This window comes from Aegilops tauschii, chromosome 1 (assembly GCF_002575655.3).
Source record: "Aegilops tauschii subsp. strangulata cultivar AL8/78 chromosome 1, Aet v6.0, whole genome shotgun sequence".
Lineage (NCBI taxonomy): Eukaryota > Viridiplantae > Streptophyta > Magnoliopsida > Poales > Poaceae > Aegilops > Aegilops tauschii.
Window position 1 is genome coordinate 264,799,180 of NC_053035.3, and position 14,719 is coordinate 264,813,898.

General features: G+C 44.2%; 2 long non-coding RNA genes and 5 other non-coding genes across 7 annotated transcripts in view; 4 read left to right on the forward strand and 3 right to left on the reverse strand.

The window, feature by feature from the left end:
• Positions 1 to 14,719, forward strand: part of LOC141021032 (uncharacterized) — a 143,012-nt gene that overhangs the window by 43,161 nt on the left and 85,132 nt on the right. The gene's annotated exons all lie outside the window — the stretch shown is intronic.
• Positions 1 to 14,719, reverse strand: part of LOC141021031 (uncharacterized) — a 144,009-nt gene that overhangs the window by 42,814 nt on the left and 86,476 nt on the right. The window lies entirely within an intron of this gene.
• TRNAS-UGA (transfer RNA serine (anticodon UGA)) lies at positions 9,850 to 9,937 on the reverse strand. Its single transcript has one exon. It is a non-coding gene; the product is annotated as a tRNA-Ser (tRNA).
• Positions 10,760 to 10,830, forward strand: TRNAG-GCC (transfer RNA glycine (anticodon GCC)). The gene has a single exon. It is a non-coding gene; the product is annotated as a tRNA-Gly (tRNA).
• TRNAM-CAU (transfer RNA methionine (anticodon CAU)) lies at positions 11,279 to 11,352 on the reverse strand. Its single transcript has one exon. It is a non-coding gene; the product is annotated as a tRNA-Met (tRNA).
• Positions 13,308 to 13,379, forward strand: TRNAT-GGU (transfer RNA threonine (anticodon GGU)). Its single transcript has one exon. It is a non-coding gene; the product is annotated as a tRNA-Thr (tRNA).
• On the forward strand, positions 14,304 to 14,377 carry TRNAD-GUC (transfer RNA aspartic acid (anticodon GUC)). Its single transcript has one exon. It is a non-coding gene; the product is annotated as a tRNA-Asp (tRNA).

The window sequence follows — 14,719 nt, forward strand, 5'->3', positions numbered from 1 at the left end:
TGCCCAACCTATCAGCCTAGCCTGTCGATCACGCGCCAGTGACCGACACCTAACATGTCTCATTCGCAAGCGTGCGAAGGAAGACTCTGTCCCCTTTTTCTATAAAAAGGGCACGCTAGCCTCAACACAGCATAGCATAGCCTCTTTCCCAAACCAAGCCACGATGTCTGGCCCCATTGTTCACAATGAGACGACAACAACCAACCTTGGACGTTTTGTGACCGTGCTCGCAAACCTCACCCGCCGTGCCTATGCATTAGAAGAGCCCCCAGAATATGTTGTGTACCAAGGACCCATGAGCGGTGAGAGCCGTCAATTTTGGGCAACTATACACATCTATGGTAGGGGTCTATCACCAGAACGCCCCTACAGGTTCACTGGAAGGACAACCTCCTTTGAGCCACAAGCCATCCAACGGCAGCTCGAGAGGCTATAGTTCAACTCCGGCACTTGTCGCCCAGAGTTAACTGTCGCTCGTTCTAATACTACCCCAGCCGTGACGGGTATGGTAGGCTGCCCCAGGTTGCCAACGGAGATCACGAGACGGATCCTGCACTATTGCATCTGGTGCGCTATGTAAGCGCACTGGAGGAACTGTTCGATCAAATCACCGTTGATCTGATCGCAGCTCGTGGAGAACTGATTCGCCGAGCCCCGGCGAGAGGAGAAGAGGAGCCCGACGCCGACAACCCAGTCGTGCTGTTCGGACACCCGATCGAGTCCTTACGGTCTGCCCCAGCCATCGGCCAAGATACTTTGGTGTCCCCAGAAGTGCTTCGTCGCCTTTTGGGAACACACTCCAATGGGATTGTGGCCAGCAACCCCCGTGATGGTCATCATCGCTACCCCGACCCTGCAGCCCCTCAACCTCATCCGGCTAATCCCGACGGTGAAACCCGTGGAGAAGCCTCGACGTCCGCAAGGCAAGCCCGCTTAGATATTAACGAAGTAGACTAAGTCGCTCGAGTAGTAACGAGCCTTAATATTTCTACGCCCTGTAATTGTGCGATCCTGTATCACCATTATTAGATGATGTCCGCTTGTGCGCCCCTATTTTTGAATAGTAGCCATGCATAAGTACGTCAGTGTACAGTTACATCTTTAAATCCCGGGCGCAGCTACCAAGACCAACCCCGACGACACCCACAGTAATGTGTCACATTTATGAGATATGTGTATCTGTGGCTTTGACCCCGACCCATGGAACAGAGCCAACAACTAGTTACCCTTCACCACGGTAAATAACCCAACCCCAATGCTATATAAAAGGCCACCCCGTGACCTTGCCAAGTACCCCTCACCTTGTGCGCAACGCTCACAGCCATTTCTTTGCCATGCCGACCCCCAGTATTTATCTGAGAACTCCAGACGCAACCCCAGGTAGCTTTGTTAAATTATTGTGGGACTTTACCTGCAGTACCATGAGTGCCATCCATCCACCCCAGTACGAGTTGCTCAAATCGAGGATCGCCCCATCCACCTCGAAATATTGGGCAGTGGTGCACATCCCTCCCGCCAACCCAAACCAAGACCCAACGTAAGTCTCTTTCGTGGGGAAATCCATGCCGACTCCGCATATGGCCATAGAAGCTGCTGCGTACGAAGCGCTCGCTCGTCTTCGATTCGCGGTACCCTATGCCAGCGAGCGAGGGTATTATTACTTTCCGAGTCGTGCAGCACCCGGAGAAGTAGCATCTTTTCCCGGTGGACGAATTGAGAGAGACCCAGTTCTGGCCAACCTTGCCCAGTATGTTGTCGCTCAGGAACGTTTGACTCAGCGGGTAATGGGTTATCTCCAGAGCCTCGCTGATTTAAATCCTCAGATCGCTATTGGCAGACCACTGAGGCCTGACCAGGAGAGACGCGTTCATCGACTGGTCAACCCGCTTCCCCCGATAGAAGAAGAGTGCGCCCCAGTACCAGAGACGTTTTCTCAGGACCATGTCCTTTTGCCTGTTTTATTATCGACGACACCGCTATGTTTATTATCCCAGTTTTTATTTATGTGCTGTAACTTGTACGTGGTATCCAAAATTTGTGTGACGGATCAAATATTTGGTTTCAATTATGTGAGCAGTTTTACTGCTGTTAATTTTGATTTAACTAATTTTCACTCGCGATAAATTTTGTAGTGACATTTCTTTCCCTGAGTTGCTGCAGCATATGCCTCTTCGCGACGTAGATTTTTATTCACGCAACGGCAGACTCACAACCACAACCTCTCGACCTCGTGCGCTAATTACAAACCCTCGTACACATTTTGCACCTAACTAGTCACACCTGAGGACACCACAGCCTCAGTAAGAGAGATTTGTGAGTAATCATTCAGGCGCGAGTTGCCCCAGCACACCGACAGCAGTTAGCACTCGATGCCGCACCTAATCCTCGTGATCGCCGCCACCGCGAAGAGCTAACACTCGAGCGGCAGCATCACGACGATCATCCAGGATCATCGCACACAGGAGCACGGAGAACCCCTGCAACATCGCCAAACCTCCACACACCAGGACCACGTACCAGTCCGGCATCACCTCCGCCATTAGAGCCTCGTCTCGAGCTCCTGCAAGCAGCAATGGAGGAGAAGGAAGGAGAAGTAGAAGCGAGGCCAGGTGTGAGGGAGAAGAAAGGAGCACCGCGATCATTTTATAGCTCGAGATCGGTGTACGGTGGGCGAGGTCCACCAGCGCCGCTCGTCGCTCAATCGCCGGTGTTCGGAGGCGAATCCGCGAGCAGTGCCGACAGTGCACTGGCCCGCGAGGTGAGTGCACGCTGCACTGGCAGCTAGCACGCTGCGCACTACCGCAGTACGGCCTAGATGCCCTACGCGCTAGACGTCGCCGGTGGAGAAAGCGCGGGAAAGCTCGCAAGAGAGAGAAAGAAGAGAGAGCCAGAGGTAGAAGAAGAGGCCGACAGTGGGCCCCGGGTCCACCTGTCAGCCAGAGGGAGCACTGTGCTCTCGGGTACGACCAGTGTATTTTAGTAATTTAGATTTTTGTATCCACGTAGAAATATCTCGTTTTCCCCAACCATGGATTTTTCCACGCAACGCCAGTATACCACACTGTAGTTTTACTCCACTTATTGCCCTCTCACTGTAGCCACAGTTTATTGCATAGTAGAATGATTTCTTTTGGTGAGAGCGATGTTTGTTCAAAACAGCTTTTAACAAATCTCGAGGACGAGATTTTTCTTAAGGCGGGTAGTGTTGTGACGCCCCAAAATTTTGACCTTGTTTTATAATTAAAATTTTGCCAGGACATTAAACTTTTCCATTTGTCTGGATTTATCTCTTGATTTCAGAACCTCCCTTTTCTTTAGTATTGTGGAGTTTTACCTCAAGTGGAAACCTTCCAAAATTATTATTGGACTTGTGTACTCTCTCTATAAAACAATTCTTTATCAGTGGATTTATTTGCATAATTGTTTTTCATGAGCTTTATTCTTTTAAAATGATTTTTCATAGAATTGGGGCCTCTGTTGCACAGCAACCATTTGATTAATGCATTTAAAATTTTCACCAAAATTTGGGGATGTCATGTGATGTTTCCACATCACTTTTATGCAAAGATATCTTTTGGTTATTGGAGATTTTGAGCTCTACATCAACTTTTCAAATCTGGTCCAGTAGGTATTTTTGCACTACAACCTATTTAAATATTCTTTTAAAAATTCTTCCAAGTGTTTCGAGATGTCAGTGGATGCACATGATTAAACTTTATGAAAAAACCCATTGGTGTTCTTTGAAATATTTGAGTGAATCAACCTCATCTTCATTCTGCTCCAGTTTGGTGATTTGTACTGCAACCCAAATTTATTTTGCTCTAGTGCCCATGAGCTTTTTCCTGCTTGTAGTCCTCCCTACAAAACCCTTAAGTCCAAGAGAGTGGACCCATTGCAGTATTTTTGGTTCATGAGTTAATAGCCTTTAGTTTCTACCCAAAATTGGTTTTCTCAAATTTTTGCACTAGCAAGTTTCTGGTTTTGTCCAAATGATCTTGCCATCATCACCTATACCTAGAGAGACCCTGATCTGGAGTTTTTGGCCACTCCAAGAGTTGCCTAGATGCACTTAGCATTCTGACGAACACCTGGAGTGCATGGGCAGATTTGGCATGATTATTAGTTTGCTTTGTGAACTTGATCCCCTGACCTAACCACCATGTCCATTAAACCCCTTGCTAGCCCTAAACTAGTCATGTTAATTGCCAGCCTCGCTCTGGCACTCTAGGCTGCCCTGGCATTACGTCGAGCACGTCCCGTGCGTGCTCTGGGCGCACCCAGAGCGCACGTTTTGCACGCGCGTGCACCGAGCCGCCGCGTCTCGCTGCCGCCCACTACGCGCTCGTGCTGACCCTTCCCGCTCGCAGCCGCCGTGCCCCGACCCCTCCCTTGCCGCAGAGCCGCCCTGGCCCCCTCCTGGCGCTCTACAGCGCCGCCACCGCAAGCCGCCACCGGCACCCCGACAACCTCTGCCCTGGACGGCGCCGCCCGAGCCACACCAGTGCGCCAGCTGCCCCCGGGAGCAGCTCGAGCTTATCCTGGAGCCCGTCAGCACGCGCTCGTCGCCGCCACGTCGCCCTGCAGCTACAGAACGGCGGTCCCCGGCGTTCTTATCCACGGCCGCCGCGGGACCAACCTCGAACGCCTATATAAGGAGGCCCCGAGCTCCTCCGAGCACTCATGCGACCCCAGGCCACCCCCATAGCACCCCCTCAGCAAGCAATCGGCGGTTGGTAGCCGTCTTCCCCGACTCCGGCCGGTTCGGCCGCCGCCGCCTTCCGGTGCCGTTCGTCGCAACCAGACCTTCCCCCGCCCATCCAACACCACCACCCGTTTCCCCTTGATCTTGCGGAGCTGCCCAGCGCCTCAGCCTCGATCGGAAACCACCATAGCCCGAAACCCCCAAACCACCCGAAGCCTCCTCCGCCGCGGAGCTCACCGCCGGCGACTCCCTCCGTCCCCACTTGCCTAGCGCCCACCGGGAGGACCGCCCTGGGCTGGCGGATCCATCCCTGCCCTCGGGGCCCCGTGGGGAGCTGCCGTTCGTCGACGGTGATCGCCGGAGTCCCGCCTCCGCTCGGGCAGAGGAAGGGGAGGGAGATGGGACTAGTCAAACCTGACCAGTGGGCCCGCTGGACCCACTGTCAGTGACCCACGCGACCGTCCACTCTGGATAAGTGAAAGCATAAAAAGCCTCGAGTACGTCTCCTCTGCTTCGAAAGTGTATTTTCCCCCGAAACGTTTCCTTTTTCTGATTTTATTAAAAACAGAACTTTGACTAAACTTTGACTGGCTATATCTTTTAAAATAAAACTCCAAATGAGTTGATTCTTTTTCCTACCTCTCTCAAATTTCATATAGTTTATTTTAACATTTACTTCAAAAATAATTAGGACAACTTTTTGTACTGTTTTTGAAATATATGTTATTTGAATATTTTTCAAAATAGGAAATGGAGAGAGAGGAAAACTTTCAAAAAGTTTTGGAATGCACACTTCCTCTACACAACCTGAAGGCAAGCATTCTGACCCCTGGCATAATATTTTTTGGTGTTGTTGATACGGTTACAACACCACCTTGACTTGGAGCATAAGTTATTTTATGTGACGATAGAATCATACGCGTGAGTGCATAATGAGGTTCTTTGCTGTTAGAAATGGATATGCTGGTGATAGTGATCATCCTCGTGAGCTTTTCATGCATACCGGCAGGAAGCCGGGAAAGTCGTGGTCTTGGGTAGACACGAGCTTGTCCCTAGTTCCTCGTCGAGACGAGTGTGTCCGGTATGGCATGATGAGGTATGATGAGCGGTGATTCTATCTGTGAGTGGAGATATATTTGTTATGCTAATCATACAGGGAATACTTGAACCTCCTGAGTCGGTCGTAGATCGAGTCTTGTTCCAGTAACCCCATACTTGTTTCGTACTACCACTTGTCCCTGCCGCAGGTAGGGTACGGTTCAGTAGGTTGTCGACCCCTTCCTAGCACACACCGTACAGAGAGGCCATGGTGGAAGATACCGGATGCATCCGGTAGGCATGCCACCTGGTCCGGGGGCATGGGTGTTTCCGGTTGGGACCGAGAGGGGGCACCCCTTAGAGCGCGCGATATAAATTTGATCCCATGCTACGTCGAGGTTGTAGCCTCCCCACTTAGAGTTTTGCTTGACAGGTGTCGTGGGTGATTCCAGACACCGGTAAGTTAAGCTGGTGTGTGCAGGTCAGGCGTTTTTTCAATTAAAAGGCCGTAGGCGGAATTAGTCTCGATGGACTAAATAAATCCGTTACTCGTGGGTAAAGAGTACACCCGCTGCAGAGGTTAAATTTATTCGGATAGCCATGTCCATGGGAAAGGACTACAGTCTGAGATGGGTTTTAGTGACGGTCTTCGGATGGAGAAACAGCTAAACTAGATCATTGGTTATGACCTGTGACATATGAGGATTATGATTATTATTATTGTGGACTAACCATTTGCATTATTTGAACTATTGAGTATCCCTGGGACGGTTCTACCTCCTGGATACTCACTGCGATTATTATTTATAAGCCCTTTATGTGGTGTCGCTCAGACGCCCGACTGCGGCATGCTTGTTATTTATTTATTCTTTATAAGCCCTTTATGTGGTGTCGCTCAGACGCCCGACTGCGGCATGTTTGTTATCTATTTATTCTTTATAAGCCCTTTATGTGGTGTCGCTCAGACGCCCGACTGCGGCATGCTTGTCATTTGTTTATTCTTTATAAGCCCTTTATGTGGTGTCGCTCAGACGCCCGACTGAGGCATGATTTATCTTATTATCCTTTCGAGGCGTCGCTTCAGACACTCGATTCGGTGCATTCTATTCCTACTCCCGTATTGCATACTCATATTTTACCTGCATGCGTGCATCTTGGACTTCGTATATTTCGTGACAGACGTATGATCATAGAATATGTCGGAGCATGATTATCCCTTGTTATATTATACCCGTGTTCATAATGTTTGCGAGTACATTCAAAAGTACTCACTGGCTTGTCCCTGGCTATTGTCTTGGCCAGATTTCTCGCATGGAGATAAGCATTGCGATGACAGCCCCGGAACCTACGCAATGATGATAGCAGCCTCGCGAAGATAGGAGTTATCCTGGTCAGCTGTTCTTGTGGGAAATGGAGTCCCATAGACGCAGATGAACCACAAACTGCTTCCGCCATCAACCACTAGAAACCAAGTGTTGTACTCATAGGCCACGATGGTCTTGTACTACATATTTTGTACTTTGCTTGGAATTTCTGTATCAAGTTGGTGCCTCATCAGCTAACAGTAATCCTGGGGCTGGTGAGCACAAGGGCCATTTTCTGGAAAATTATATCCCGAAAAACCGGCCCTTGCAGATGGTCTGGCCTATTGCTCTTTCCTTGTGCTTATTTCGCTTTAGGGGGTTGGTTTACAGGGACAACTTTTGTAACTTCTTGGTATACCCATGGATTGGCTAGTTCCTATTTGGAAGGTTGTAATTTCTTAACCGCAGCAGTTTCTACCCCTGCCAATAGTTTAGCACACTCTTTGTTGCTACTATGGGGGCCCGAAGCACAAGGAGATTTTACTCGTTGGTGTCAATTAGGCGGTCTATGGACTTTTGTAGCTCTCCACGGGGCTTTTGCACTAATAGGTTTCATGTTACGCCAATTTGAACTTGCTCGGTCTGTTCAATTGCGGCCTTATAATGCAATCTCATTCTCTGGTCCAATTGCTGTTTTTGTTTATGTATTCCTTATTTATCCACTAGGGCAATCTGGTTGGTTCTTTGCGCCGAGTTTTGGCGTAGCAGCGATATTTCGATTCATCCTTTTCTTCCAAGGATTTCATAATTGGATGTTGAACCCATTTCATATGACGGGACTTGCCGGAGTATTAGGTGCGGCTCTGCTATGCGCTATTCATGGAGCGACCGTAGAAAACACTCTATTTGAGGACGGTGATGGTGCAAATACCTTCCGTGCTTTTAACCCAACTCAAGCTGAAGAAACTTATTCCATGGTCACTGCTAACCGCTTTTGGTCCCAAATCTTTGGTGTTGCTTTTTCCAATAAACGTTAGTTACATTTCTTTATGCTATTTGTACCCGTCACCGGTTTATGGATGAGTGCTATTGGCGTAGTTGGCTTGGCTCTGAACTTACGTGCCTATGACTTTGTTTCCCAGGAAATCCGTGCAGCGGAAGATCCTGAATTTGAGACTTTGTACACCAAAAATATTCTTTTAAACGAGGGTATTTGTGCGTGGATGGCAGCTCAGGATCAGCCTCATGAAAATCTTATATTCCCGGAGGAGGTTCTACCACGTGGAAACGCTCTTTAATGGAACTTTCGTTTTAGCTGGTCGTGACCAAGAAACCACCGGCTTTGCTTGGTGGGCTGGGAATGCCAGACTTATCAATTTGTCCGGTAAACTGCTTGGAGCTCATGTAGCCCATGCCGGATTAATCGTATTCTGGGCCGGAGCAATGAACCTATTTGAAGTGGCCCATTTCGTACCAGAAAAGCCCATGTATGAACAAGGGTTGATTTTACTTCCACAGTTAGCTACTCTAGGTTGGGGAGTAGGGCCAGGGGCGAAGTTCTAGATACTTTTCCGTACTTTGTATCTGGCGTACTTCACCTAATTTCCTCCGCATTCTTAGGCTTCGGTGGCATTTATCACGCGCTTCTGGGACCCGAGACTCTTGAGGAATCTTTTCCATTCTTTGGTTATGTCTGGAAAGATAGAAATAAAATGACTACAATTTTGGGTATTCACTTAATTTTGTTAGGTCTAGGTGCTTTTCTTCTAGTACTCAAGGCTCTTTATTTTGGCGGTGTATATGATACATGGGCCCCTGGGGGGGAGATGTAAGAAAAATTACCAATTTTACCCTTAGCCCCAGTGTTATATTTGGTTATTTACTAAAATCTCCTTTTGGTGGAGAAGGGTGGATTGTTAGTGTAGATGATTTAGAAGATATAATTGGTGGGCATGTATGGTTGGGTTTTATTTGTGTATTTGGCGGAATTTGGCATATTTTAACCAAACCCTTCGCATGGGCTCGCCGTGCATTTGTATGGTCTGGAGAAGCTTACTTGTCTTATAGTTTAGCTGCTTTATCTGTCTTTGGTTTTATCGCTTGTTGTTTTGTATGGTTCAATAATACAGCTTATCCGAGTGAGTTTTATGGACCCACCGGGCCAGAAGCTTCTCAAGCTCAAGCATTTACTTTTCTAGTTAGAGACCAGCGTCTTGGAGCTAATGTGGGATCCGCTCAAGGCCCCACAGGTTTAGGTAAATATCTAATGCGTTCCCCAACTGGGGAGGTTATCTTTGGAGGGGAAACTATGCGTTTTTGGGACCTTCGTGCTCCATGGTTAGAACCTCTAAGGGCCCCCAACGGTTTGGACTTGAGTAGGTTGAAAAAAGACATACAACCTTGGCAAGAACGACGCTCAGCAGAATATATGACCCACGCTCCTTTAGGCTCTTTAAATTCCGTGGGTGGCGTAGCTACCGAGATCAATGCAGTTAATTATGTCTCTCCTAGAAGTTGGTTATCAACTTCTCATTTTGTTCTAGGATTCTTCTTTTTTGTGGGCCATTTATGGCATGCAGGAAGAGCCCGAGCTGCTGCTGCAGGTTTTGAAAAGGGAATCGATCGTGATTTGGAACCTGTTCTTTACATGAACCCTCTTAACTAAGATTTTCTTATTTATACATGTTCTACTTTTTTTCTGTTCTGGCTCGGTTATTCCATCTAGCCGAGCCATTCATTCCTTTTTATGAAAGGAAGATAAGGGACAGAAAAAAATGAAAGAAACAAACGTATTCAATAAGCAAAAGGAGAGAGAGGGATTCGAACCCTCGATAGTTCCTAGAACTATACCGGTTTTCAAGACCGGAGCTATCAACCACTCAGCCATCTCTCCACAGCCTAATCCTTATTTTACTCCTACAAATAGAACATAGCCATATAAAAAATAAAAAGATTTATTAGCCTCTAGAAAGATATCAGATACAAGTTCCTTTTCGATATATCTCTGTATACTGTATACACGAATACAGGATCCGCTATACCCGCTTGTGAAATAAAGAGTAAATAATCTCTTCTCACCCCCATATCCAAATAAAAAAGCGGTTTAAGTAATAAATTTGAATTAAAGAGAAGAATCAATGGATTCATGATTAAACCCCTCCTACTTCTTGTATTTTTTACAATTTTGGTTTAAGTGAGGGATCAAATATGTAGTCAACTTTATTTGATGGTAGCTTGGAGGATTAGAAATATGACTATTGCTTTCCAATTAGCTGTTTTTGCATTAATTGCAACTTCCTCAGTCCTAGTAATTAGTGTACCCCTTGTATTTGCTTCTCCTGATGGTTGGTCAAATAATAAAAATGTTGTATTTTCCGGTACATCATTATGGATTGGACTAGTCTTTCTCGTAGCTATTCTGAATTCTCTCATTTCTTAAATTAAATTTGGTTAATATTTATTAACCCCATAAAAATAAATAATAAAGGCCATTTCTTCTAAAAAATTAGAATAGTGAGACGTATTAAAACGCAATTTGCGTTCCGAATTGCTAGCTCTTCTCTTTCAGTATTATGAAATTCCATTCCCATTAGAATATTCATTCACAGATAATAATAAAAGGAAAACTCTAATATAATAGAAAATGAAATGAAATGGTCGACCCAGACATAGAAGGTCGACCCAGGTGGATATACGCTATAAAATATATACCATAGCGAGCGTAGTTCAATGGTAAAATATCTCCTTGCCAAGGAGAAGATACGGGTTCGATTCCCGCCGCTCGCCCGCTTAATTTATCAAAGTACTATGATAAAAAGTTTAGTCTAGTTAACTGTTTAATTACTTATATTAAATTAAGTATTAATTAGGTGTTAGTCTAGTGCCGTATCCCTTACTATCTTACCCTTCCTTTGCATCCCACTCAAAAAAAGAGGGCGCTCCGGAGGCAGAAATAGAACTCGCCAACAGAGCTCCAAAAATTGGGTATTAACTGAGACAAACAACGGGCAAACTTTTTTTAAAGGGAAGAGAGAGGTAGACTGTCCCTTTCATTTCATTTTTATTTTCTGCAGGGTAGGGAGAAGCCTTGCGCCTTCTTTTTTTGAAGGCAAGTGACTTCGCAAACTGCTCAATTTTGCCCTCTAGGGCCGGGAACTAATGAATAAAAAAGGGTTGGATACGCCCCTCTACCATATCTAGAGAAATAGAATAGTCCTTTTATACAGACTGCTAAGTGCGGAGACGGGAATCGAACCCGTGACCTCAAGGTTATGAGCCTCGTGAGCTACCAAACTGCTCTACTCCGCTCTGGAGTACCAAAAACTAGTGGACAAAAAAGGCTTGAATACAAGCCTCTAACATGTCTAGACAAAGATAATACTCCTTTTATACAGAATGGAGCGGGTAGCGGGAATCGAACCCGCATCGTTAGCTTGGAAGGCTAGGGGTTATAGTCGACGTTGGTTGATTATTTTTCATGTCTCTAATTCAAAACCGAACATGAAATTTTGATTTCATTCGGCTCCTTTATGGATATTCTCACCACTTAACATCTATGTCAGCTTTTCTATTTGAATGGAACCAAAGCACTCCGCTTTCTAGATGATCCTTATAGAGTAGGAGATAGAAATTCTATCTAAATCCATCTAATCTACTTACTTCGTTCCCTAATTTCATTCAAGAGATCCTGAGGAAAAGAATTGGGTTTCCACCGAGCTGAAACAATATGCGGATGGTTCTAGTAAACCAAAACTATCGTTTTTTTTAGCTATTTGGCTTCCTTATTCCTTATTTTAAGAAGATTTAGTTACGATTGGAAATCAACTTTTTTGTATCTTCATCCATAGATCCTTTACTCATATTTTCAAAATTGGAATACTTAATCCAATGCAAAATTATGCTTCGCGACTCTGTACTGATAATCCTATTTTTATTTTGGATGCAATTTAAATTAGTCTTTGGATACAAATCGCCAGAATGTATATTCTTCCTCAATATGCTATTGAGAGGAAAAGGATTTAATCCTTTATAAGAACTAAAGTTTTCATCGGAATATAAAAATAAAAAACTTAAGGATGCCTAAAGTATATCATTTCAAATTCAGTTATTATATAGAACGAATCACACTTTTACCACTAAACTATACCCGCTACATTGTCGATTATGGTATAAATGGTACCCTTTGTTAAGGATAGCCATTTGACAAGAAGGCTAATTCCCCCTTATTGAATCAGATGGAGAAGGTTCATGACACTGAGCCGTTGGTACTTCTACTTCGATCTCTCGCCTTTACTTTAGGATTTAGATAGCCCCTCTGGTCTGTAAAAAAAATCTTTTCTTACCATGCTAATAGCGCCTGAACCAAATGTATTTATTTTGATTAGGATCCTATTCTACGGTTACGACTACAATAATAATTATTTACTTTGCAAGGACGTAAGTGTGTCAGACTGCTAAATTGTTTTATTATTCCTACAATATAAACTAGGGGATATAGGGGGTAACACTGTCCCTATAAATTCCTTTTTCCTTTTCTTTATTGTCCAGAATTGAACAAAAAAGAAATTATGGAAGATGTTTTCTCCCCCCATTAAGTCTGAGCCATAGAGTAAGAGTGAGATGAGTTTTCCAAATTCATCATAGACTTTCCCTATGGCTTGATAGAAGTAAGCAGCAAAGAGTCGTAACTTAAAGAAAAAAAGGACAAGCCGACAGATTTACCTGATGTAAAGAAGATCCTAAAAGTCTCTGATTAGTCGACTCTCTCCATTTAACACTTTCCTCTCTCTCCTTTTTTCCACTGACTCAATTCTAGTTTATTAGATTCTTGTTTAAAAGAATGAAAAAAGTTCAATAGAACTAAGAACACATAAAAAATAGCATAGAGGATCAAGGCCATTACCAAAAGTTCCTCGCAAGGATCCTATATCCTATTGGGTATCTGTTCCCCGCCTTTTCCCGCTAGGATCGGAAATCTTATATTTTCCATATCCATATACCGTTGAATCCTTGGGGTTCCAGATCCGCCTATTTTACTAGTCTTCGGAAACGGAAAACCCTGAACCAAGAAGAGTTGGATATGTTATGTAGGGTATGTTTTTTTATTAATTTTATTTTGAGCTCTCAAGATATCGATATATACATATACAATCTCTACATAATGTCTCTCTCTCTATCTCTATATATTATATATATAATATGTACATTATGCAGTAGACCCATAATGGGAAATCCAAGTGGCTAATTTTTGAATTAAATAAAAAGCCCTTTTAACTCAGTGGTAGAGTAATGCCATGGTAAGGCATAAGTCATCGGTTCAAATCCGATAAAGGGCTTTTTAAATTAGTGGTAGAGTAATCTCGTGCTAAGACGTAAGTCGTTGGTTCAAATCTGATAGAGTACTTTTCTACTAAATTGATTCACTTTTGTTCTTTGTTTTTGAAACTTTCTCTATATTTTTAGAGAATTTTATGACTTAGTGCGGGATGGATGCATTTTTGGTCTGAACACTAAATGAAGCACGGAGAATTAATCTATAACGATCAACTAAAAAAATCCTAGATGAAAACATAACAGAAAAGTTGGAAAAACTCTTTGCTTTGGATCTATTTATACTTTTCGAGTATATTGACAATTCCAAAAAACTGCTCATACTATGATTATAGTATAATCACGAGCGGTTGTATATGGCCCTATCGTCTAGTGGTTCGGGACATCTCTCTTTCCAGGAGGCAGCGGGGATTCGACTTCCCCTGTGGGTAGGGAGTATTATGAAAGGAGGTTAATCATAGATTAGCAAAAACCCTTGAATAAATTCTTCCTGGGTCGATGCTCGAGTGGTTAATGGGGACGGACTGTAAATTCGTTGACAATGTCTACGCTGGTTCAAATCCAGCTCGGCCTAAACCAAAAATCTAGGGCTTCGTGAGTATGAACTAAATCCTTTTGTTTTTCTTCCATAAAATAAAATGTCTGATCTATAGAAATAAAAGATAAAGAAAAAAGGGAATTTTTTTCTAATCCATATCTCTCTCATTCCTTTCTTACAAACAAAAGAGTTTTTCTTATTGAAGGCTGGATTATTATCCATTTTTAGTGATAAAAAATCACGACATACTAGTTATGTCACTCTCACTATACCCACGTATAATATAATATGTGGGTATGTAGTATATGATTCGTCTATTTCTTAGAGTACGAAAGACGAATCGAATCTTCTTATGGTTCTATTTAAGAATGGGTATGCCATACACCCCGCGGGGATTGTAGTTCAATTGGTCAGAGCACCGCCCTGTCAAGGCGGAAGCTGCGGGTTCGAGCCCCGTCAGTCCCGAACTAGGGTTCAATGAATGGAGAAATTGATATTTCCTTTGTCCATGACAAAAAGGGGCAGGGAGCAAGATCAAATACCCACAGGGCACCCTTACTTCACTTTTTTATTTTGCATCCCTCATTAAAGAGGGAGGGAAGGCATATAGGAATTTTTTTCACTACTCCCGATAGATAAAGATAAAGAAAGACACACATACGATATGTGGATTAGTAGAATTTAGGATATTATACTACTCTATCTTTCTTTATGATGATACCATCCTCATCTTAATTTCCTATTCCACTCTTATGGAATAGAGTACCGGTATTTTACCGGAATCCATACATAAATCGTATTCCCTTT